The sequence below is a fragment of the Euprymna scolopes genome, chromosome 36, assembly GCF_053919585.1.
Source record: "Euprymna scolopes isolate OS-2025 chromosome 36, ASM5391958v1, whole genome shotgun sequence".
Taxonomy (NCBI): domain Eukaryota; kingdom Metazoa; phylum Mollusca; class Cephalopoda; order Sepiida; family Sepiolidae; genus Euprymna; species Euprymna scolopes.
The window spans coordinates 79,370,256-79,395,255 of NC_136517.1; positions in this window are offsets into that span (position 1 = coordinate 79,370,256).

Sequence of the window (25,000 nt, forward strand, 5' to 3'; positions counted from 1 at the left end):
ATCCTTGGATATACCTGGCTCTTATATATGGAGAGAACTGCATCAGCAGGTAGATATCAACAGGATCGATAGAAGGATCCCACCATTTTTTCAGCGACGTTGGCAACGACTTTGATGTACGGGTTCCATTGTATATCAGGAGTAAAGGTTAATCCCAGAAGCTTGTCAAAACATTAAGCCTCCCCAAGACGGGAGTCATTCATTTCAATTGATGCCAGAACGTTGATGATATTTCTCACAGACGAGACGTTGCGTATTTGTCTCTGCTTTATCGATACGTTTATGGTAGGTTTTCGACTTAGCTCCAATCTATGGTCCCGCCCCGTAAAACATTGACACTAAATATTCGCCTAACTGAAACAACCGCCAACAGCGTCTCCCACTCCGTATCCGTGCCTAAAACTAAAACAACATTACATAAGAAAACTTTCTTTCCTAGAACAGTCCGTCTGTGAATGCAATACCATTTGTCTACGTCCCGGCTGACTACAACATGGTTGTCTTCAAGTCTAATGTGAATAAATTTTTTTTTTTGACAAAACATTAATATTACCGCTACTTTCGGCACCCCTTAAAAGCCTCTCGCCATCGTCCATCTTGCCCAGTTAACACGTTTCCTTTCTGACCCCACGCCGGTCGCAACTAGCCATTAGTCGCTTTCACTTTACACGTTCCTTATTTTTTTTTTTTTTTTTGGCTTCGACTTTCTTTCTCCCCGAGCAATTGTTGCATTTTTGCACTTTTTTCCCTTTTTGTTCTCGCGCACACTTCCCAATTCATATATGCGTGTTTTTCGGTTACTGCTGCTGCTAATCTTCCAATAATTCAGTCATTCTTCGCTGCTGCTGCTGCTGCTGCTGCTACTTTTCAATGCGTTTATATGCACTTTGTTATATTAGTTCATATATTTTGTTGTTGTTGTTGTTGTTGTTGTCGTCTTCTTTTGCTTTTTTGTTTTCTTCTTCCTCTTTGTTTTCCTCTACTTCTTCTTCTTCTTCTTCTTCTTCTTAGTCTTCGTTTTCTTCTTCTTCTTCTTCTTTGTTTTCCTCCATATAAGACGATAATACGCAACATCTGTCATAGAAAAAAAAATCATATGTTAATAACACATATCACTTAGAATTAAATGGAGTTCTACATTTTATTGTTTTGCTTTGGGGGATGGGAAATCCTACCAGATGTCTGACATTTACCCCCATTTTTACAGAGATTTGTTAAAGATTCTAACCGCCTTTTTATGCAATTTCTATCTCTTTTGCACTTGGTTCACCAGGTATATTTGCCCGATAGTTTTTGAATTTTTTTTTACCGAGGTCATGTAACTCCTATAATTACTAGAATGATGCAGATCGTCCCGAGACTCCAGTTTTTTTTTTTTTTAAGGTCGTACGTAAAACTTTGACATACTCAAGCACTTGTGATCGTTTAAAATTACATTAGTTCCGGTTACAATAGGGCTAAACTGGGGCTTTTTTACGTGAACAATCTTGAGTAACCCCCGATTGTTTTGTGGATTCCATTTGTTTTTTTTGGTGAATAATTTGATAATAAAAAATATTTCCGCTAATCGAATTAGAGACTGTTAAGAATATCTAGGCACTAATAATGGTTCGCTTATGAAACCATGTAGTTTAAGGAATTATAGTGATTTTTTTTTTCTTTTAAGTCTTTGTAAAGGCGGATGTGAACATGAGTTCATTGTTTCAGAGTCGACCAATGTAAGAATCCAGTGATGAGAAACAGCATTTGCGATGGACATTTTATTAATGCACATGCACTACTGGCTTTCTTAAATTGGCCAATCAGGACGCATTCAGTTTTGACGCTACGACAATGTATGAGCTCAAATAAAACACAAATTCATAAACTCACCCAGAGACCTCCTTTTAAGAATGGGTGCACAGCGTGTTTTGACAGTTAGGCATTTGGATCGACTTATGTATGAGCACCCCTAAGCCCACATTACACTCCAGCTCACTGGCCGAAAGAAAGCGAGAGAGAAGAAAGCAATATAAACAATCAACCGTCGCAAAAAGTAATTTTTGCCCTTTTTAACATGCTTCGTGGTTTAAAAAAAGAAAATCGCATATATATGTTTCAATTACTTATTCTGTAAAATACAAATATTTTAGCGAAGTGTTTATTTAGGATTTTTCGCCTCACCTCTATTTAAGTAAACATTATTGGGAACACTGCTATTATCTTTTCGTCCAATATCACTATGCCATGTTAAATAGCTTCGTTCTCTGAGTACGTAGCTTTAGGAATGTCAGAATCATAGTGAATGGTGTATGACTTATTTCCAACTGTTCTTTATGGTAAACATGTTCCCGGGACTTGGTGCTATATTCAACTTTTTACAGATGATCCACCGGAGATATTTACACATTCCGTTGTGTCGCATTGTATAGAAGCCGTCCTCCATCAGTAAGGAATTCCAAAATTTCAAGTAAAATTAATGATAAAAAATATCCCGAAAATTTCGTAGATGATTAAATGACTTCACATTTTATAAAATAACACAGCAAGCAGAAAAAAAACACTACATCGTCATAGTGGTAGGTTAGGGTTAGGGTTAGGGTTAGGTGGATGATTTGTTTCCAAGTTTTTTTCTACGATATGCCCCCATTACTTGTAGGCCGTATGAAATATTAAATGAGGCCAAGAGTAACTGCGTTGTATAGTGAGATGTTAGCGTTGCCTTCTCTTCTGACAGCATCTACGGTTATTTAACTTCTTTGTCTATCGTTATCGTTAATCATCTGTACCCGTCCTGTTCACTTCAAGAATTCTTTCCTTACACTCCACTTAAAACCATGTGATGTCACGGCCGCTTCTAGTACACAGAAAGTCAATATACTTACTGACATCGACTGAATTCTATTGCTCGTTATTAACAACTACTAGAATAATTCAATTAAAAGTCAAATATGAATAGGTAAAATTATAGAGGAATAAAAGGCGAATCAAATGAAGTATAGGTTGTTTAAACAGTTACATTCAATTTAGCTTAGATTTGCAGTTTTTGAAAAAATTACAAGTGCGGACTTTCTTTTTTCCGGCACTGTGTGTGTGTATATATATATATATATATATATATATATATATATATATATATATATATATACAATTTCACCCCAAACAAGGAAGATTGCCACTTTGATGTAGGAGGCTACTCTCAGCGACCTAACTTGCAAGGGTACTATGTACAGCAAGATGTCTGTTCACGTTACACTTGAACTTCTGCATGTAAGTACAGTTGGAGAAGCAGGAAACCGGAAGAGAATTCCAAAGTCTAGTAGTTTTGGGGTGGAAGGAAGCTATTAGAGTAGAAGACCCTTCCGACATCTAGGGATCTCTACTGTGTAGGGGTGAGACTTTGCTGCTTGTCAGGTTTGTCGGGGGTATTTTCGTCGAGGAGGGGGCACAAGGACTTGTAGTTCGTCTGAGCATCCACCATTAAAATACATGTAAAACAGACAGAGAAATGTAATATTTCGTTGATAGGACAGGGACTGAGGATTAGATGACAGTTCGGGACCTATCAGGTTGGCGACTCTTTTTTGGGACTCTGTCCAGGAGCGAGAGACTAGTAGCAGATGCACCAGCCCAAATGTGACAGCAGTACTCCATACATGGGTGAATGGTGGCTTTGTAGAGGTACGGGATACTTTTAGGCGTAAGTAAGTTTCTAGAACGATAGAGAGAGCCCACCTTCTCCGCTATCGCTATTGCTTTGGCAATTATCTCGATGTATCTATTCCAACTCATGTTTTCTGTGAACGTTAAGCCAAGGAGCTTGAAGTACTTTCAGGTAATGTATCTTTAGCCATAGCTATCGGTGGTTGGTAAGGTTTCATGTAATCTCTTCTTCTTCTTCTCTATATAAATAAAATGAACTCATTTTTTCATGTCGGATTTTGACCTTAATAGGATTAAAAATCAAGATATTTCATGCAAATATAATATGCACAAACGGCAGAACAATATCTTAGGTGTGTTATAGGCTTATTATTTCTCAAATTCCTCGATAATCTTAGATTTCTATACTTTTTCTGCTGAGAAGTCACGGCCAAAACCGGTTAAGATCAATGGAAGTGGTAAAATATTTTCTCTCTAATAAATTCCTCCTCCCCCTGCCACCACTTAACACCGTTTGGGGATCGTTCACAAGGAACAGTTGAGAAGAGAACACCGGTTTGGCTTCGTAGTTCTTTCATGTGAAGTTATTTAAAATCACTAAACTAAGTTGCAGTGCTCTGTGGCGTAGTGGTTAGCGTGCTGGACAATACACATTATATTTTCACGTTCGCGCCGACCTACCGTAGTCGTTTTTTTTTTTTTTTTTTTCCTAAACAACTGGAATGGACTTTTCTTGGTGGCCGAACTGTTAACGTTGCAGATGTTTTTTGTTTTTTTTTCACACTTTATTTTCCTACTTTTACTCATGACTCCGGGTTTGATCCTTCCTACTTACCTACCATAACATTTTTTAAAACTCCCCCCCGTCCCGGAAACAAACACTCGGGCAACGCCGGGTACCCCCGCTAGTTATTAAATAAACGAGCTTTGTGTTGGCAGCGTTGAACGCCACCATCCATTTTTGAACCCATTCCACTTCAGACTGAAGGTCTTCCTTATAGTGTCGAGATCTCAAAAGTAAAAAAAAAAGAAAAAAAAAGTATTTGACTGCCATCACCTAGAATCGAAATTGAAACTGTAGCATTCAAAGCTGGTGCCCAACGTGACACGCATATTAGCGCATATAAATAAAATAAAAATTTCAAATTAAAAATACACTAAGATAAATGTACAAAATGTTTAACGATTATTTTTTAATTTTGACCTCTTTTTGATTCCTTATAAACAGTTATAATAGTTATGAACACTTTTGGATCAAGATCAAAGTGTAGTATCTGTTCTTCAGACGCTACGCTTCAATTTCTTGTTCTCTGTTAGTGGAGGAGAAATCCTTCACGACTGAGACAATTTTTATTTTTTGTTCCTTTTCTCCATATTAAAAAACGACCCTGCTGTCTAACTCTGTCCCGTGGGGGGGGGGGGTATTGTAAATAGGAACAGACTAAAATCCCATAAAAGAACGGACCGTAAAAAAAAAATCCAATCATTTGAAGCCCTTAGCGCCGGTTTGCGACTTTTAGTTTCGGAGAGTTTGAAAATATGGAGAAAAACAGACACACCGACAAACAGACAGACAGACAGGCATATAGCCGTTTATATATAAGAGCATCTAAACAAAACACACGAACATTCTCCTCTTCCACCTAGTCATTCGCTTCTGTAAGGGAAGGGGTTTGTATTTAATGGCAATTTATATTAAAGGAAAGTCTCAAAGAGACGTGTGTGCTTAAGTGGCGTTCAACTAACGTTCACTCCGCTCACATTTACTTTGATCTGGGACTTTGTAATTAGGTCAATTTAATTGATTGCGGGCGTTTCTATTATTTTTAGTAGAACGCCTGACTGAAAATTGTTTGTTTACATACCTTAAATGGCATAATTACGTGCCTTCTCACATCTCTAAGCGACCGGTGTTCCGGGCTCAAGTTGAAATATCATTTTGGTGAAGCTGAGATAAGTAGGTCCCGCAGACGAGCCTCTTTCTGACATTCGAAAAATTTAGGTTAACAACCGGTAAAGCTACCGAAAAGTAACCCTTTTGAATGAAGAATGATACAAACAATATTTTTAAAATTAATTTCTTAATTTTACTTAAAAAAACAAAATATAAACATATATAAACAAAATATTTTAGAAAATAATTTCTTAATTTTAAATAAAAATTGATTGCTGGCGTTTGTTTCTATTATTTTTAGTAAAACGCCTGACTGTTCAGGCTCAAGTTTAAATATCATTTTCCTTACTATGTCATTCATAACTTGAAATAGTATTTTCTTTGACAAGCCATGCTTAAGTTTGAAAAGAAGCATTTCCGTGGCTTGTTATGCTTAAGTTTTAAATAACATTTCATTCGATACGATTTAGTCTGAAATAGTATTTTCAAATATTTTTTTAGTTTACCGACCCCTCGGCATTCACTTCTAATTTGTCGACTTATATAGGTTTTCAGATACGTTATTTTTTGTGAAAACACGCAGTTATCCATATTTGAAGACATTCAGTATCCAACGTAATCACTATTGTTTTTGCTGGCGGGCATCTTGTTTCCCATTTAGGGGGAAAAAAACGCCAAAAAACAGCCAAACGGAGCCAAAACGTTTTTCGGCTTCAATGCCGAAATGACTAACCCCCATCCTCTCACCCCACCCTTCCGGATATTTTTCCGCTTCCCGATATAAAAACGGACAATCTTTTTTTTCACTTTCTTAATTGCATTAATTTTTTTTCACTTTCTTACTAAAATGCGCGCACGCGCGTAGTCACTTGATGTGTCACAAGGTGTATGAACACATGGCGGACATTTTAAATGGCAAGAAATATTTTTCATAAAATAGTTTTCAGTTAATTTAAGAGTAAAAAATATTGCTGTCAGTAAGTTTTCACGAGCTGTAGCGCATGAAAACTGAACTTTTTTTCCCCTTTTTTTTACATCAATTAAAAGGGGTTAATACCATGCAAACCTTAAATTTGCGACGGATTTGATTATCAGATTTGTGGCCTGCAACATCGAATATCCTTAAAAAAAAATTAAATTAGTGGTCGGTGGTCTGTTGTAGCAAAAAGTAATATTTACCTTTTAATTTATTTTAATAAATTTTATTCTAAATACTCTTTTTAATTTGTGGTCTTGTCTTTACGTTCTTTCCTTTCGCTCAAGATTTCTTGGAATTTACCCCTTCCCCCCTCCAATAAACCTTACTTTCTTTTGCGCCACGCTGGTGGTGGGGATTCTAGTTACATGTGGCATAATTTAGCTTCTTTTGGCGGTTTTTCCTTGTTGGAAAACAAGATGGCCGCCATTAAAAATGATAAGGATTACTGAATGTCTTCAAATATGGATGCAAATGGTTGGATACTGAATGTCTTCAAATATGGATAACTGCGTGTTTGCGCAAAAAAATAAATGCGATATTCGACAAATTAAAGGTGAATACCGAGGGGTCGGTAAACTAAAAATTTACCGTTTTTTCTTTGACAAGCTATGCTTAAGTTTGAAAAGAAGCATTTCCGTGGCTTGTTATGCTTAAGTTTTAAATAGCATTTCATTCAACACGATTTAGTCTGAAATAGTATTTCCTTTTGTTTTTATGCTTAAGTTTGAAATAGTATTTCCTTTTGTTTTAATGCTTAAGTTTGAAATAGTATTTCTTTTGTCTTTCATGTTTAGGTTGAAAATAGTATTTTTATTTGTCTGCCATGCTTAAGTTTGAAATGGGTTTTTTTGTCTTTATGGTTTAGTTTGACATAGTATTTTCTTTCGTCTTTCATGCTTAGGTTGGAAGTAGCTTTATTTTTTATTTATTTTTTTTTTGTTGTCTGCCATGCTTAAGCTTATAATGTTATTTTCTTTTGTTTTTATGGTTAAGTTTGATATAGTATTTTCTTTCGTCTTTCATGCTTAGGTTGGAAGTAGCGTTTTTATTTGTCTGCCATGCTTAAGTTTGTAATGTTATTTTCTTTGGTTTTTATGGTTAAGGTTGAAATAGTATTTTCTTTCGTCTTTCATGCATAGGTTGGAAAAAGCGTTTTTATTGGTCTGTGATGCTTAAGTTAGAAATAGCATTTTCTTTTATCTTCATGCTTAAGTTTGAAATAATATTTTCTTCCGCTATCAGGTTTACTTGTGTCATAACATTTTCTGTGTTCTGTCGTGTTTAATTTTTAACTAGCATTCGTTATTTTCTGCTATGCTTAAGTTTGAAATAGCATTTTTTTTTGTCTACCAGGCTTAATTTACAAATAGAATTTTCTATTGTCTGTCAAGTTTAAGTTTGAAATACCAAAGTCATAACCTTATCCCTTGAGGAGTAGTGTAGTATCTGTTGTTATGAAGACATTATTACAAGCATTATTTCCTTCTAGGGAAAGTACTTTGATATATGTAAGTTCGTCATAAAACCATCCTAAGCATTACCTCCTGTTTTGAAAAGTAGTTCAGCATCTGTTCTGTAGTCGTGATACCATCTTCCCAGAAATTACCTCTTTCTTGGAGAGGAACCGTAATAAGTATTTACTCTCTTCCCATCGCAGAAAGATGTGACACAAGGTAAGAAGATGAGGATAGTCAAGCCAGCCTCACCTAAAGATGAGCACTGTGGCCTTTTAGAAATTGCTTGGGCGGCCTGATCGGTATTTACTTGTAGAGGCGCCTCGGGCAGTAAGCAATAAACTTACTCCACCCGAAAGATGGAAAACCACGACCTGAAAGGATGGACCTTCTAGGACTACCCAGAACCACATATATATTCGATAAATGCAAGGTCATTGCCTACCCTAAGTAGCCAAGGCTTCGTCAGACTGTCGATGACGTATACTCGACTGACATGAATATGACCTACTTAGGTTGTGTGAAGTACAAAAAGAAAAAAAAAACATATTATTAGAAACCCACACAAAACTGTTACTATGACATTTGGTGGATTTCTAGTCGTATTTTGTTTCCCTTTTATTTTTAATTAATTATCGTGACTTCAAAAGTGTAAGAGCAAACTCACAGCTGTTTTCCTTCTCCTCGGGTAACGCTAGACATTACTTGTTTTTCGAACCGAATAAACTTTTTAACGTAAGTAAAAACATAAGAAAAACTTATCCACCTAGGTAGAAGAGTAACTTATCTTGTCTTTGTTAACATTTATTTGTTGTTTTTACCACTATTTTGTACCTCTGTCTATTGTAACACAGACCCCATGTGCACGTGGTGCCTTAAACAAGTTTCCAGACATTTTTATACAGGCATTTAAAAGTGTCATAAACTCTTGAAAATTCCGTATGTTATTGTCATATATCTTATGAGTTGACTGACCAATTTTTATGATTTCAGGTTCAAATGAACAGCTACAGAGGGAATTAGAATACATCCTACTAAAGTATTATTGCCACAGATAGTGAATTTGAAAAATGCAATGTGGATGTGAGAACACTTTAGAAGAACGATATGCAATAAAATTCTGTTTAAAACTTGGTTGGTTGGTTGGTTGGTTGGTTGTTTTTGTTTTACGGCATATCAACCTTTTTCAGGTTATTTAATGCCGAATCTAGTTATTTTGAGGAACGATTTTTAATGGACTATATATATCCTATTTAACCCATAGTTGAGACCCTAACAGGTACTACCACTCCGGGTCAAAGTGGATCTGGGAGCAATGGCAATTAAAGGGTGGCTCCACACTCCCCAAGGCCCGCAAGGTGGGGCCTCACCATCGGATATAGTTTTAGGTCATATCCAGGACCTTACAACTTGGGAAAATGACACAGAAACATGGAATATTTCAGACTGCTTTTAACCATCTTGCATGAATCCGGCGTCAGATTTTTTTTTTTTAAATAGCATCAGAGATTCAAGGAAGGCAAGGAGTCGGTGAGGGATGATGAGTGACGTGGAAGGAGTAAGGAAGTCAGAAAACCAGAGTTGATTGGCCAAATAAAGAATTTCATGGATAAATTTGATGTCAGTGTGGGAATTGTGCACACAATTATTCGCGACGAACTGAAGATGCGAAAGGTGCTCCATCCTTGTCATAGACTATTTGCACATCAAAACAGTTCCTCACTCTCTTTATAATCCAAATCTTGCTCCTTGTGACTTTTGGTTATTCCCTCCGCCCAAAGAAAAACTTAAAGGCTGTCGTTATCAGAGCATTGAGGAGATGAAAGAGGGTGTGACGAGGGTTATTGATACGCTCACGCAATAGGGCTTCCATGGGGACCGGTACAAGAAGCGCATTGCAGCCAGGGATGATTACTTTGGAGGGGATTAGAGTTTTTATGTGTGCACTATCAATAAAAGTGCTTAAATAAAATAGTCTGGAAACTTAGCGAAGGCACCTCGTATGTGCATGAATGTATGTATGTGTGCGCGCACGCACTCAAATCTTATGCGTAAATATTGTTTCATGGTGCGCTATAAGTGCTTCAAAGCACCTGTCAGATATTAGCTTGAACAAACACGGTCCAATCATTGATAATGTCTTTTCGGATATTCTAAACATGACCATAACTACTACTACTACTACTACTACTACTACTACTAATAATAATAATAATAATAATAATAATACTAATGCTACTACTACTAATAATAATAATCCTGTCAAATCGTAGACTTTGCTGTTCCACAGAGTGAATATCAAAGAAAAAAAGAAACGGAGCAAATACACAGAGCTAGCCAGAGAGCTGAAAAGAATTTGAAAGATGATGAAAATCAAAATAATACTGATAATAGTAGGAGCACTAGGAACAGTCCCAAAAAAATTTTGAAAAATGAACGGGAGAAATTTTAATCAGAGGAATGACTGGAAAAATACAACGAACAACAATAATGAAAACAGCTGAAATACTAAGAAAAACACTTGAATGTGGAGACTAACACACACGAATAAAAAGTGTAGACCAGACAAACTAATAATAAAATAAGTGCGAAGAGAACTGGGACCTTGGGGAGGCTTGTTGCCACTCAAATGCCAGTAAAGACCAATGTCCACTGTCAACAAGAAATCAATGGCAAGCAGCTGTTGCGATAATGCAAATTTATTTGCAAATGGTATCGAAAGAGGTGGAGGGTAATGGAAAATCTGGGGAGACTTGTTGTCACTCAGCTTCCAGGAAACACGACAGGCTGTATTCAATGAGATCTTTGATAAGCTGTGTGAAAGTTACTTGAGAGCCGCCAATAATAATAATAATAATAATAATAATAATAATAACAATAATAATAATAATAACAATAATAATAATAGCAATAATAATAATAACAATAATAATAATAATAATAACAATAATAATAATAACAATAATAATAATAATAACAATAATAATAATTATAATTATAATAATAGCAATAATAATAATAATAACAATAATAATAATAATAAGAAGAAGAACAACAACAATAATAATAATAATAATAATAATAATAACAATAATAATAATAATAAGAAGAAGAAGAAGAACAACAATAATAATAATAATAATAATAACAATAATAATAATAAGAAGAAGAAGAAGAACAACAACAATAATAATAATAATAATAATAATAATAATAATAATAATAACAATAATAATAAGAAGAAGAACACCAACAATAACAATAATAATAATGATAATAATAATAATAATAATAATAACAATAATAACAATAACAATAATAATAATAACAATAATAATAATAATAATAACAATAATAATAATTATAATTATAATAATAGCAATAATAATAATAACAATAATAATAATAAGAAGAAGAACAACAATAATAATAATAATAATAATAATAATAATAATAATAATAACGATGATGATGATGATGATGATGATGATGATGATGATGATGAATACTACTACTACTACTAGCGGGATCAGTGGAAAAATATATAAGTTGGGAAGGGGTAGCTATAGATTTCAATTTTACTCGTAGTTTAAAATCAATATTGCTTATTTTATCCTTAGTATTAACAATGTAGAATTAAGTTTTAAATAAGGACAAACCACAGTTGACTCATTCATATGTAATATATTGATGTTGGCATTTTGTAGATATTAAGCGTAAATGGAGACGATCTGATGTTATTGTAGCACTTTTGCTAAAACTGCAAAAGTGTTTATTTATGCCAGCAGGGACGCCCGGCGTTGCCAGAGTGTAAAATACGCTTAAATATGATATTCCATTTTTTGCAGATTTCGTATATATCATTATACAGTTAATGGTGTATCGATTTAAATATATTATAAAGTTGCGATGTCAAAAATAAAAAAAAATTGTATATCGTTTTCATATTTTTAGAATAAATTATATTTTAAAAATAATATATATATATATATATATATATATATATATATATTCATATAAGAACAAGTCGTTAATAAAACATGTTAAAAACACTTTGAAAAAGAGTTAAAAACATATTTAATTTTAAAAAAAGAAAGTACAAAATAAGTGGATAGTCCTTAATCCGCAGAGTTTCGAAGAAATACTTTCCTTCTCATCAGAGGCTAGGATTTAGCAAAATGCGGGACCGGATTTTGCTTGCCAAAGTATTTAATGAAACTACAAGTAAGTCATAGATCTTACTTAGTAACAAAAAGTGAATCAGAGGGAATAGGGGTGAAGAAAAGGGTGATTTTACGTGAATGGATGGTCTGGTGAAGGGTAAAATATCCAATAACGGTAAAATCCAAAAATCAAAATTCAAAAAAGTTGGGTAATTTAGTTTTTTATACACACACACACACACACATATATATATATATATATACATACATACATATATATATATATATATATATATATATATATATATATATATATATATATATATATATACTAGCAATCGGTGCCCGGCGTTGCCCAGGTGTTTTGAAGTGTATGCTGAGGAAAAAAAACCGGTAAATTTTTTTAAACTTTGACCCCTATTATGACCTCTTAACATTTATTGTTTAGGGATCAAGTAAAGTTAATAAGTTAGATCCATGTCCAAGGAATCTATATATAAAATATCACGTGTTCAGACTTTAAATTGTAGGAGGAGTTTGGTAGAGTTCTCAAAGGTCTAATTGTTGAATATTGACCACTTAATCGCCAAATTTCTGTCGAAAACCTATCACATCGATTTTTCCAAATCTCAGTACCCTGTATATCAAATTTCGAATCTGTAGGCTTAAAATTGACAGAGTTTTAGCGTAGGGAAATGCACACAGACGCACAGACACACACAGACACTATCACTTATACATATATATAAACATAAACATCATATATATAAGGATAATAGTACGCCATATATATAACAAAAGACCATTATTTACTGAAGTGAAAGGAAAACCCGGGGGAACTTTACCCAAAAATAAATCTATATTTTTTTGTGTGTATTGATAGTCTGGTACTTATACAGTTTAGTGACGACATTAAAAAATGGAAATATTGAAAAAAAAAATTTATTGTACGTAACTGTTATAGACTGAAGTTCTCCGAAAAAAATTTCACTTCATTTGATCAAGTAGTTTTTTTTTTTACAGCGAAAAACAATGATTTATCACGGCTACGTCAACGTGGCCATTTTGGAAATGTTATTGCAGGCCCAGGAATTCCCCAAGGGCAGGTAACTGCCGTATATAGCAGAATACCTCCATTTTAGGCCAATCTAGCCCTTTTTTCACCCACCAGAATGAGATTTTTTTTTTTTTTTTTTGCGAAGACAGATGCCATTTTTGGGGTGTTTTTTTTTTTTTAAATTTGTAACAGAAGTAAATAAACGAAGTTTCGAAGTTATCCATGCGTGTCCAACTGAGCATGTTTCGAAAATAATCTCGTATAAAAATTCTTCAATTCTTTGCATTCTTCAATTTCTTTGCATATTCAATAGTATTCTTATTAAAAAAAAAAAAAATACGCAAAAAACTTGCAGATTTTGAAAAAAAAAAGAAAAAAAACGTAAAAAAATTGCAGATGTGTTGTGCGCATCTCAATATGGCGAGAAAAAAAGGCTAGATTGCGAAATTTGGCCTAAAATGGAGGTATTCTGCTAGGTACATTTCCAAAATGGCCACGTTGACGTCGTCGTGATAAATAATTGTTTTTCGCTGTAAGAACAAAACTACTTGATCAAATGAAGTGAAATTTTTTTTCGTAGAACTTCAATCTATAACAGTTACGTACAATAAAATTTTTTTTCAATATTTCCATTTTTTAATGTCGTCACTAAACTGTATAAGTATCGATAGTCTTATCAACACCCCTTTTTTCTATTTATTTAAAAAGAAAATACAACTTTATACAAATTCCCTATTAGTTTTTTTTTCGGTTCTCTTATACGATGATCATCTTTATTTAACTATTACGTGTAATTATATTCATACAGATATTCTATATGATTTATATTTGCGTAATATTTGCGTAGAAATGAAGAAAATCAAATTTACTGTGTATTTATAGTGTTGCCATAACAACGTGACGTAGCCAAGGACGGTAGTTGACGTGAGTGTGTGTGCGTGTGTGCGCGTGTTTTCGTGCTGTATTGTTTGTAGTAGTAGTAGTAGTACTAATAATCTGTCCAGCGTTTGCTTTCTTGTTGTGTCAATGGCGGACGTTGAGTCGGAGGTTGGATTGTGATGTCTGTAAGTTTCGTATTTTTCTAATTTGTAAATGGCAAGTTAGAAAAAAATTAAACCCTTCCAAGATGGACAATAAATAAGACCAAAATATTTTATTGTAAAGTTAAGAGCGTAAGAACTATACTTTTTTAGGAGATGTGATTATTGGATTAACCAATCAGAAATCGTCTGTGGCACACACATCTCTGTTTTTATAGATATATAGATAGATATATGCATATATATGTATATATATATGTATATATATGTATATATATGTTAAAACTACATATATATATAACTATATATATATATAATAAATAATAGATTGTATATATATATAAAATATAATAAATATATATATATATGTATATATATATATTTATATATATATATATATATATATATATATATGTATGTATATATGCATATATATATTAATTCCTTTGGCTATAACCGAAACCAAAACTTATGAAGAATTCTTGATAAAATTATTTTAAAAATACAGATTATTGGAGTGTCATCAGCTATAATCGAAACCGAAACTAATACTCACTATTTCTTTTTTATAAATTATTTTACCAAAAATTCCTCATAAGTTTTGAGGAATTTTTGGTAAAATAATTTATAAAGTCATTTGTTTTTTTCTTTTATAAATAATTTTACTAAGAATTCTTCATAATTTTCGATTCGGTTTCGATTATAGCTGATGGCACTTAAGTCATCTATATGACGTAAGTACCATCAGTTATAATAATAATAATCGAAATTGAAACCAAAACTTATGAAGTATTCTTGGTAAAATTATTTATTACAAGAAATTGAAGTACGTAACAATTGAAGGACGCGGACGTAAGCGTAACATAGAAACTAACACACACGCTATTATTAATAATTTGCATTAATGTATAGTAATAATTAGTAATAAATAGTGACATTTACAACTAGAAATAAAAAGTAGGTTTAAGGCTCCTAAAATTCGTACTAGAATTGTCCGCAAGGACCTGTGGAGCAGTAGTTAGAGTACTTGGAAAAATCAATTGTAAAAGTGACATTTTCCTGAAGGTTGAAGGTTCAATTCTCAGTGTGTGGACGACCGAAACGAGGAACAATTTTTAATGGAGTATATATTTTTTTAAAGTCAGATTCTATTTAACCCATAGTTGGAAACCTAACAGGTACTACCACTCCGGGTCAGAGTGGACCTGGGAGCAATGGAAATTAAAGAGTGGCTTCACACTCCCCAAGGCCCGCAAGGTGGGGCATCACCATCGGATATAGTTTTAGGTCATATCCAGGACCTTAAAACTTGGGAAAATGACGCAGAAACATTGCGAATTACTTAGGACCTCTATCCATGGCTGACGGAACAAGAGCACGCTACCCCCGTGAATAAATAAAGGGTTCCGCTCGAAATTCTGTCCAAATTCTCGAGTTCGACAGAAACATTCTCGAGTTCGACAAGATTCACTTGAAGAAAATCGGAGGTTATATCGACCGAAACGTTGTGGAAATCACAGACAAGATGAGAACAATAGTCCGATGAATAATAGTACACACACGCTATCGCATTAATATATAGATAATGTAATGGCCGAGAAGATACAATAGTGAAAACGGCTGAAATATTAAGTAGAACACTTGAATGGGGAGACTAATACACATGTTTCAGATGTAAAACACGAAGAAACACCACGTAGAATCATAAAAACGGAAACTGTAGAATTGCACACTCGCCTTCCTTTTTTTCTTGTGCCTCACCAACTACGACAGGGAAGTCAAGGGGATCAAAAGATCGAGGAAAGAAAGCACTAATTAGACCTCAACTGAATGGATGCTAATAGGACTGGCATCAAAGTTTAAAAAATTCAACGATTTGATCTTTGATCTTTGAAAACTCTACAAAACTCCTCCACCAATTTTGGGTCTAAACACTTGAAATTTTAAATATAGGTTACTTGGACGTGTATCTAACTTTATAATTTGATTTGAGCCCAAAACAATAAATTTTAACGGGTCATAATTGGGTTTAAAGTTTTTTTTAAAAAATGACCTCTGCGGTCTCTACCAAATTACTCATCCAGTTTTTTGTTTAAAGATGTGAAATTTGACATGAACTATATTCAGACATGAGGCAAGCTTTTTTAATCGGTTTTTGGCTAAAATATGGCTACCAACGGGTCAAAGTTCAAAAGATTTGACTTTTGCGATCTCTAGCAAACTATTCAGCCAATTTTCGGTCTAAAATCTGAAATTTTACAGAAAGGCTATTCAAATAGGCAGCAAGCTTCTTAATCAGTTTTTGAGAGAAATGTGTCAAAGTTGAAAAAGTTGACCTTTGCCGACTCTACCAAACTCCTCCGCCAATTTTGGGTCTAAACACTTGAAATTTTAGATGTTAGGTTACTTGAACATGAGTCAAACTTTTTAATATATATATATATATATATATATATATATATATATATATATATATATATATATATATATATATATATATTCAGGCAAACATTATTAAAAACAACAGAGATACCTTGCTTAATGATTCTTTTTTTCATTTTTTCGATCTTTCGTAAGATTTTTTTAAACTTCAAGATGGAAGGTATTCACAAATGTTCCATGGTTCACACGAGCGCTTTCGATTCTTTCTTGAATCATCATCAGGTGGAGATAAATTAAAAATAGAAGTGAAATATATAGTTACGAATGATAAAAAGAGTCAATGAAAAGTCGATTAAAATATTAATTTACAAGTGATAAAAAAACTCGATTAAAAATTAGGATGATAAAAGGCAATGTTAGTAAAACCAGTCGTATACTGGTTATGCTAGACATTCTTGCACATTATTGCTACTTTCAAAATTAATGCTACTTATAGATATAGTGCTTCAAGTATTTTTAATTTTTTACAATTACTTTCTCGTTGCAAAATCCTTGTGTTGTCCATAATGGCCTTTCTAAGATTAGAGGGGGGACAGCTATGTTGATTTGTTAAATGCTGGTATATTGAGCTAGTACTGTTCAAATGCATCGTTAATCGACGGGACAATGTTGCTTTTGTATGTCCAATATATGCGTTTTTATTTTCGGAGTTACACTCTCCTAAGGGGCATTGAAATTTGTACACAATATTGGTTTGCTCCAACAAGAGTAATATATATATATATATATATATATATATATATATATATATATATATATATATATATATATATATATATATATATATATGCACATAAAGTTATTAACAATACATAGTATATATATATATATATATATAAAATCTTCTTTGCAGATTGTTAATAAAATATATGTTTTAATGACATGTTATGTTATGCTATCTTATATTCTTTACATTTATACATCACCTACATACAAACATACATACAAACATACATACATACATACATACATAATACATACATCATATACTTAAAACGTACGTGAGACTATTGGCACTGTAAAAACTACTACATTAGTCAGGTGTATTCTGCCTATCCACTTTTTGTCGACTAAACGCATGTTTTATTCAAGTACGGACAAAAATTCCAAAGACACCATTGTGATACTAAGGACATCTTCGACCCCGAAAGTTTTAGTAAGTAACACAGATAGAAAAAAAATTATAACGAAAAGACAAAATAGTTGAATAGAACAATAGATCAGCAGAAATATAAAGGGAGAGGAATTTGTTCTCCAAGGCATACAAAAGTAAGCTGATAATAAGATTGTTATTCAAGGCGTGAGGGTGGCTAGGACAAAAGATCAATATATTTAGTGACTAGGACAATAGACTTGACACAGAGATCAATTTGTTTAATTACTAGGACAAAAAATTTGACATGGAGGTCAATATATTTAGTGACTAGGACAAAAGATTTGACATAGAGGTCAATATATTTAATGACTAGGACAAAATATTTGACATAGAGGTCAATATATTTAGAATCAGTTTACAGGAAGTTTTAGGAATGGAAGTAAGTTTTGCAACAGTTTACAGCTTTAAGATATTGATCAGACAATACAGATGCTAAGATGTTTTAATAGAAAAGATTGTGTGAACGCAAACAATAATTTAAAAATGGGTTGACCTCTAAAATCTGACTTAGTATTACGTAGTGGTCACTTAAAGTGAGGTAGACTTTAGGAAGAGCTTGAGAAAACACCTATGATTTCGGGAGTGAGAGAGAGCAGACGCGGTCGAAGCCGAGAGAATGAAAAAGACTGTCCACGGGCCGTGATGGCTTCCAGTCGAGGAGATCAGAATGGGTTAGTCTAGGACCAACGTTGCAGCTTCAAATGAGGAAACATCGGTAAATAAAGTTGCTGAAAAAAAACAACACGAGATTTGTTGATTCATTGAGATGAATCTTCTTTGCAGCTTTTCTGAGGATCCGTCAAACAAGATCAAAGACAGACCAGCTATGTTTTTTTTCTCGATTGGCCGATGTTACAACTCTAAAGAACTGTTATTTGTCCGTTTTTGTTTTAAATGTTATATGTCCGTTGTTAAACTGTATCTGTTAATATATCAGGAGTGTCGTGAGTGTTATACACGCATCGATTCAACGAACAATGGAAAAGCTAGATGAAACCATGAACAAGTTTAGACACACGTACAGAATATATACTCCCCTAGTATACAACACGACAGTTTACAGGTTGCGGACAATCTTGAGTTTGTGAGTTCAGACCAGTTTCCTGTTAGAGAAAGTTGTAGGCGGGTTGTGGCTCAGTGCAGATAAGGAGATGAATTGGTTAACCGACTGGCGAACACGTCCTCAACAGACGATGAAGATGCAGAGATGGGATAGTTTTCACACACACACACACACACACACATACACACACACATACACACACATACACACACACACATACACACACACACATACGGAATGTGTCCGGCCTATTGTTTTCTCTTATGAGATCTCCTTGTTTATTTGTTGTACCTGTGAACCCGTGTTCGCACTCGGCAGTCGCCAATGCACGAGACACGACGACACGGCCAGAACGAGAGGAGATGACAAAGGAGAAGGAAGCCAATGTACACAGCATTGGAGTCGGCGATTTTTGCCGAGAGGGAGCACATGGACCTACACAATAAGATTGTTTTTATGGTTTACAGATTTGAATTACACAATTGCATTTGAAAGTTATAATTGGACTTAGAGATAAACTTATATTTGAATTCGACTGTTGCTGAAGACCATTTTTATCTCCCTTTGAAACGGCAATGAAAAAGCTAATTCTATTCCCAGTAGTTGAATGGCTACCGTACAACTGACTTTGTGAAATGCAAAGCCGTGGAAGATAAAGTCCAGTGACTCTCAGTAATTGGCTTTGTGCCAAACGTGTTGATGGAGAAACTGGGAAATGCAATCGCTTGAATTCAAAAGAACTATTCGGTGGAATTAATGGAATTCTTTGCTATCCAGATGGCCTCTCCAGCCCACATAGATATACACACATCACGAAAGCCTCTCTCTCTCTCTCTCTCTCTCTCTCTCTCTCTCTCTCTCTCTCTAACTGTTCCCCCTTTTTATCTGTCCTCCTCATTCTCTCTTTCTTTCTCTCTCTTTCTTTCTCTCTCTTTCTATCTAACTGTTCCCCCTTTTTATCTGTCCTCCTCAATTTCTCTCTCTCTCTCTCTCTCTCTCTCTCTCTCTCTCTCTCTCTCTCTCTCTGTTCCCTTCTTTGTCTCTTTTCAATCTATCTCTCTTTATTAACATACAACATGTGGCGCAATGTTCTCATCACCCTCGACACAAGTATTCAAACTAATGATGGCACCATTCTAATATTTTTCCCGATTCCGATACAATTATCGATTCCGCTCTAAATGACTGATTCAGACATAATTATCAATGCTGTTCTAAATTGCCGATTCTGATACAATTACCAATTCTGTTCTAACATCCCGATTCCAATACAATTACCGATTCTGTTATAAATTCCCGATTCCAATACAATTACTGATTCTGTTATAAATTCCCGATTCCAATACAATTACTGATTCTGTTATAAATTCCCGATTCCAATACACTTACCGATTCTGTTATAAATTGCTGATTCCGATACAATTACTGATTCTGTTCTAAACCTCCGATTCCAATACAATTACCGATTCTGTGATAAATTGCCGATTCCGATACAATTACCGATTCTGTTATAAATTCCCGATTCCAATACAATTACTGATTTTGTTCTAAATTCCCGATTCCGATACAATCACCGATTCTGTGATAAATTGCCGATTCCGATACAATTACCGATTCTGTTATAAATTCCCGATTCCAATACAATTACTGATTTTGTTCTAAATTCCCGATTTCCATACAAGTACTGATTCTGTTTTAAATTCTCGATTCCGACACAACTACCGATTCCGATACTATAATCGTCTAAAAAGAATTTATTTTTTAGGAGAGATGTGATTCCCGAAGGACTCTCATGTACTTTAAAATCTTGGTAAAATTTTCATTTTAATTCGACAAACTTCTGTTTTCATTCGTGTATTGCATCCCAGATTTTTAAAAACTCATTGTGAGATGTTCATCTATGTCTTTCATTTGTACGATTTTTCTTATTCATCCAATAGTGCCATTTTTACCTATGCCATTTTTACCTATGCCATTTTTACCTATGCCATTTTTACCTATGCCATTTTTACCGAGCCATTTCCGATGTCATTTATATTTAAATTCTTTATTATTATCTATTTTTTTTTAAATTTTTCTGGTCGTTGAAAATTCAAAAAAATATTTATTATATAAGTACTATCTAGTATCACCGATAAAAATACAATAAAATAAAATAAATTTAAATAAAAAAGAATCGTTTTGGAAATCTGAAATTTGGTTCCAATTTTCAAATTTTCCGATTTTGTACCGCAGAATATAAGGATATTTCAGATTCCCGATTCCGATTTAGATTAATCGTCCCGCTGTTGTATATGTTATGGACAACGCCGGAAAAATATCGGAACCGTGTAACAACAGTTGTTAATTGGATTTCTGGCGATGACGTCAACCTTACATTCTGTTCGAAGAGTCGAGATCAGGAAACAATGAGAGAGAATATTTAACTCTAGATTGAAATTGTTTAAAGTGTTTCAAATCGAAGGTAAAAAATAAGAGAATAATTAAATCCAGATCAAGGAATGTGGGGTAATGTGAATAGAAAACACAAAACAAAGAAAATCAGACAGGGAGAAAGAACAAAGCCAGCGACACACCTTTGCCGTCGTCCATACCGACCAAGCCACACAGAACTTTCTCGACAGTCAGATTATCTTTTTGTAAAATAAATAAACTTTGTTGATTTAACAATTTGTTGTTGATTACAAAAACCGCGGTCGTCACATGGTATACATTTTGTAAAAATGCGTCTATAAAATATATAGACGACAATATAACACTAGCACTAGTCTTTACACAGTTTTTATTATAAAGATAGTACCGCTACAGTTGGCACCATACGCAACTTTTGCGACCGGACAGGAGATTAAATAAAACGTATGTTCAAGAAGTGTAGAAAGTGGACATTATATTTACTTTCGGCAGTCTAGTAATTCTCAACACCTTTATTTTGTCCTTTAGTTCTCACATTCCATAAGTGATATATCAGCCAAAGCGGAAGAATTGCTGTTTTCAGGGTCGGAATCTACTCATATCACACTAGTTTTTGATTTTCAAGAATTTTTAGCTACTTACATTAAGCGGCTTCATCTCTTGTTTAGGATGATTTCTATTAAACAAATATGTTGATTTTTGCAATCTTATATTGTTTTGTTGACACGATTTTATTTTCTGTTTGTAATTTACATTATACGTTAAAATGGTCGCCGATTTATGTCACATAGACTTGATGATGTACCTATGTTACCGCACTCAAGGATTTCCCTTAGTATTTCGTCACCGCCGTTTGTTCTGTTATGTTAAAATTCCCAATCCTTTGATTCCGATTTCTTCCGGTCTTTTTCTAGACCCCTACAGTTATTTGTATTTCCTGTGTATATTAAATAATGAAAGCAACGTTTTCCAGCGGAAGGTGAGAGAGTTACATGATTTCCGGTGGGACCTCCCTGATTCGTTTTTAATCAGTAAAACGCAAACGAGAGAAGACGTATATTATTTTGATTAATTGGAATTCTTATTGAGATAAATAATTTGTATTATTTATCCATTTATTTACAAGTTAGAAAAGCATTTCATCTAAGGCATGAAAATTGTTAAACAAAATGTTTTTACTATAGGCTTTAAAAATGAACGTACAAGATTCAATTTGAAGTTTAGTCATCTTCAAAGTGCACTTTTATAAATTTTACAAAGTAAGGTATTAAATTTAATTTAAATTGAATCCAAAAGTTACCTTGGATTTATTTTATATAATGTATATTCTGTTGCAATTTTAAAAAAATCATTGAAACTTTTATATCTATATCATTAATTGCTAGATGAAAGATAATGTTTTTAAGTTGCAACAAAATTGCATAAAATAAATCCAAGGTAATTTTTTGATTCAATTTAAATTACATTTTTATGCCTTACTTTGTAAAATTTTAAAAAGTGCACTTTGAAGATAAATAAATTTCAAATTGAATCTTGTACCTTTTTTTATACTGTCAGATCGAATATGTAATAAGGTTGAATTAATTTTCTAACTGGTCACATAGTTTGTCTGGGGGAGGGGGGTTCCAGAAAATATAAAAGGTTAGTTCTTCTTCGCTATAACGGTGAAAATCGAAAGTCAAAATAAATTTTCACAAAAAAAATCCAAAACAATAATAACTTTTTAATTTTTATGCCAATTTCAACAAAAAAAAAAAAAAATGTTATCTACTTAATTGCCAAGTCACAATTAGTTCAATATTACTGCACTAGCGGGACCTATGGAAATTCCACAGCAAACTCTTTCATATGTAATATATTGATGCTGGCATTTGGTAGATATTCAGCATAAACGGAGACACCCTGATATTATTGTAGCACTTTTATCAAAACTACAAAAGTATTTATCTAAGCTAGCAGAAACACCCCGCATAGCCCAGGCGTAAAATACGCTTAAATATGATATTTTAATTTATGCAGATTCAGTATATATTATTATTAATATAGAGTCAATTTTCTATCAATTTTTATATTATATTGTAAAGTTGTGTATTCCAAAAATAAAAAAATATATATCCATATGACTTGGGTTCATCAGCTTTAATCGAAACCGAAATCGAAACTTATGAAGAATTCTTAGTAAAATTATTTATTACAAGAAGGTCATAACAATTAAACAACAGTTATTCGGAAGAAAAGAAATGTAAACGTAACACACAAAATAACACACACGTATTACTATATAGATTACATAACACATGCAGGTGAGAAATGGGCGATTGTCTGACATTCACTAATAATTGTAACAAGACGGATTGAGTTATTTCCCCTTACTTGATGCTGTTTAATTACATATAAACTTGAAGGTTATTTCGAACTATTTTCGATTTTATGGTTTTTCGCAAATTTGGGATAGGTTACTAAATTCTTCATGCCAATTAAGTAGATGCCATGGATTTTACTTGTAATACAATTTTTCGATTTATGAATTTCGCTATTAGAATGAAGAAACGCCAAAATGTTTTTTTTTTGTTTTTTTTAATTATACCAAATTTTCTTTACATCCAATATGATATTTTTTTTTTTTTTTTTTTTTTTGTTAACGAAAACAGAAAGTCTTTAGTAACCAATTCTCGCCGAATACTGTTTACTAAAAACTTCAAGTCATTCGCTATTCTGATTTACAAGGTACGGACAGAAATGGCGGAATAAAGATAGGGGGGGAGGAGAACATAGTTTTGAAAAGCGGTTTATCATAATTTTTTGTAGGGTTCAAGCTACTTTTTGATTGTATTTGAAAGATTAAAAACTAAAGTTAATTTCCAAAAATAAAAAAAAAACATTTGTATCCATGTAAAAAAAAAAAAAAATATGAAAAATGTTTTCACGGCGAGCTAACTAATTCAGCTAATTTTTTCTAAGTTAAATGAATTCATTGTAAAAATCCTTTGAAAGATAAATATTAGTTTTCTGGGTCTATTTCAAAGACGAAGTAAAGTCTTAAGATATTGAATTAAATTTAAAAGAAAAAAAACGTGTTTGTGCGAAAAATAGCTTAATTCGCCCCCAAAAGCTAGAGATTCTCGCTTCGTTCAACTGAATTATACAAAGCCCAAAATTTAAGACAGTCGAAAGGCTGTCTGAAAATGATGCCAGATAGTAAAAGGAAGGTAGTGGGTTCTGTTTTTTTCTCCCAGATATGCATCTGCACAGTCCTATTGTGAACGTTTGTCTAATTTTTACCATTTTAAAATTTAATTATTTTTCTGTTCCTGCTTTTAAATTTAAAAAAGTTATATTTTTCAAGATTATATAAAAATTTTGTTACACCGAAATTTTCACATGCATGGTTGCAAGGAAAATATTAGAATCGTATACATAAAAATTATGCGAAGCCTATAATTAAAAAAAAAATGTAAATATATCTTTTGCAATTATAATGTCTTGTGTGAAAATATTAAATAAGCAACGCTTAATTCAATGACATTAGGAGTAGTTCGAGAAACTAATGTTTCTTCGAGTCATATCGAATTAATTAATACGGATTTTTGGAGCTTTTTTTTGTAATGTTCTTCTAAGTTTTTTTTAATCATTATAATTTACAATGCTTTAATTTCATAAAAAAAAGCAAAAATAAATTCAATAATTTGTTTTTATTA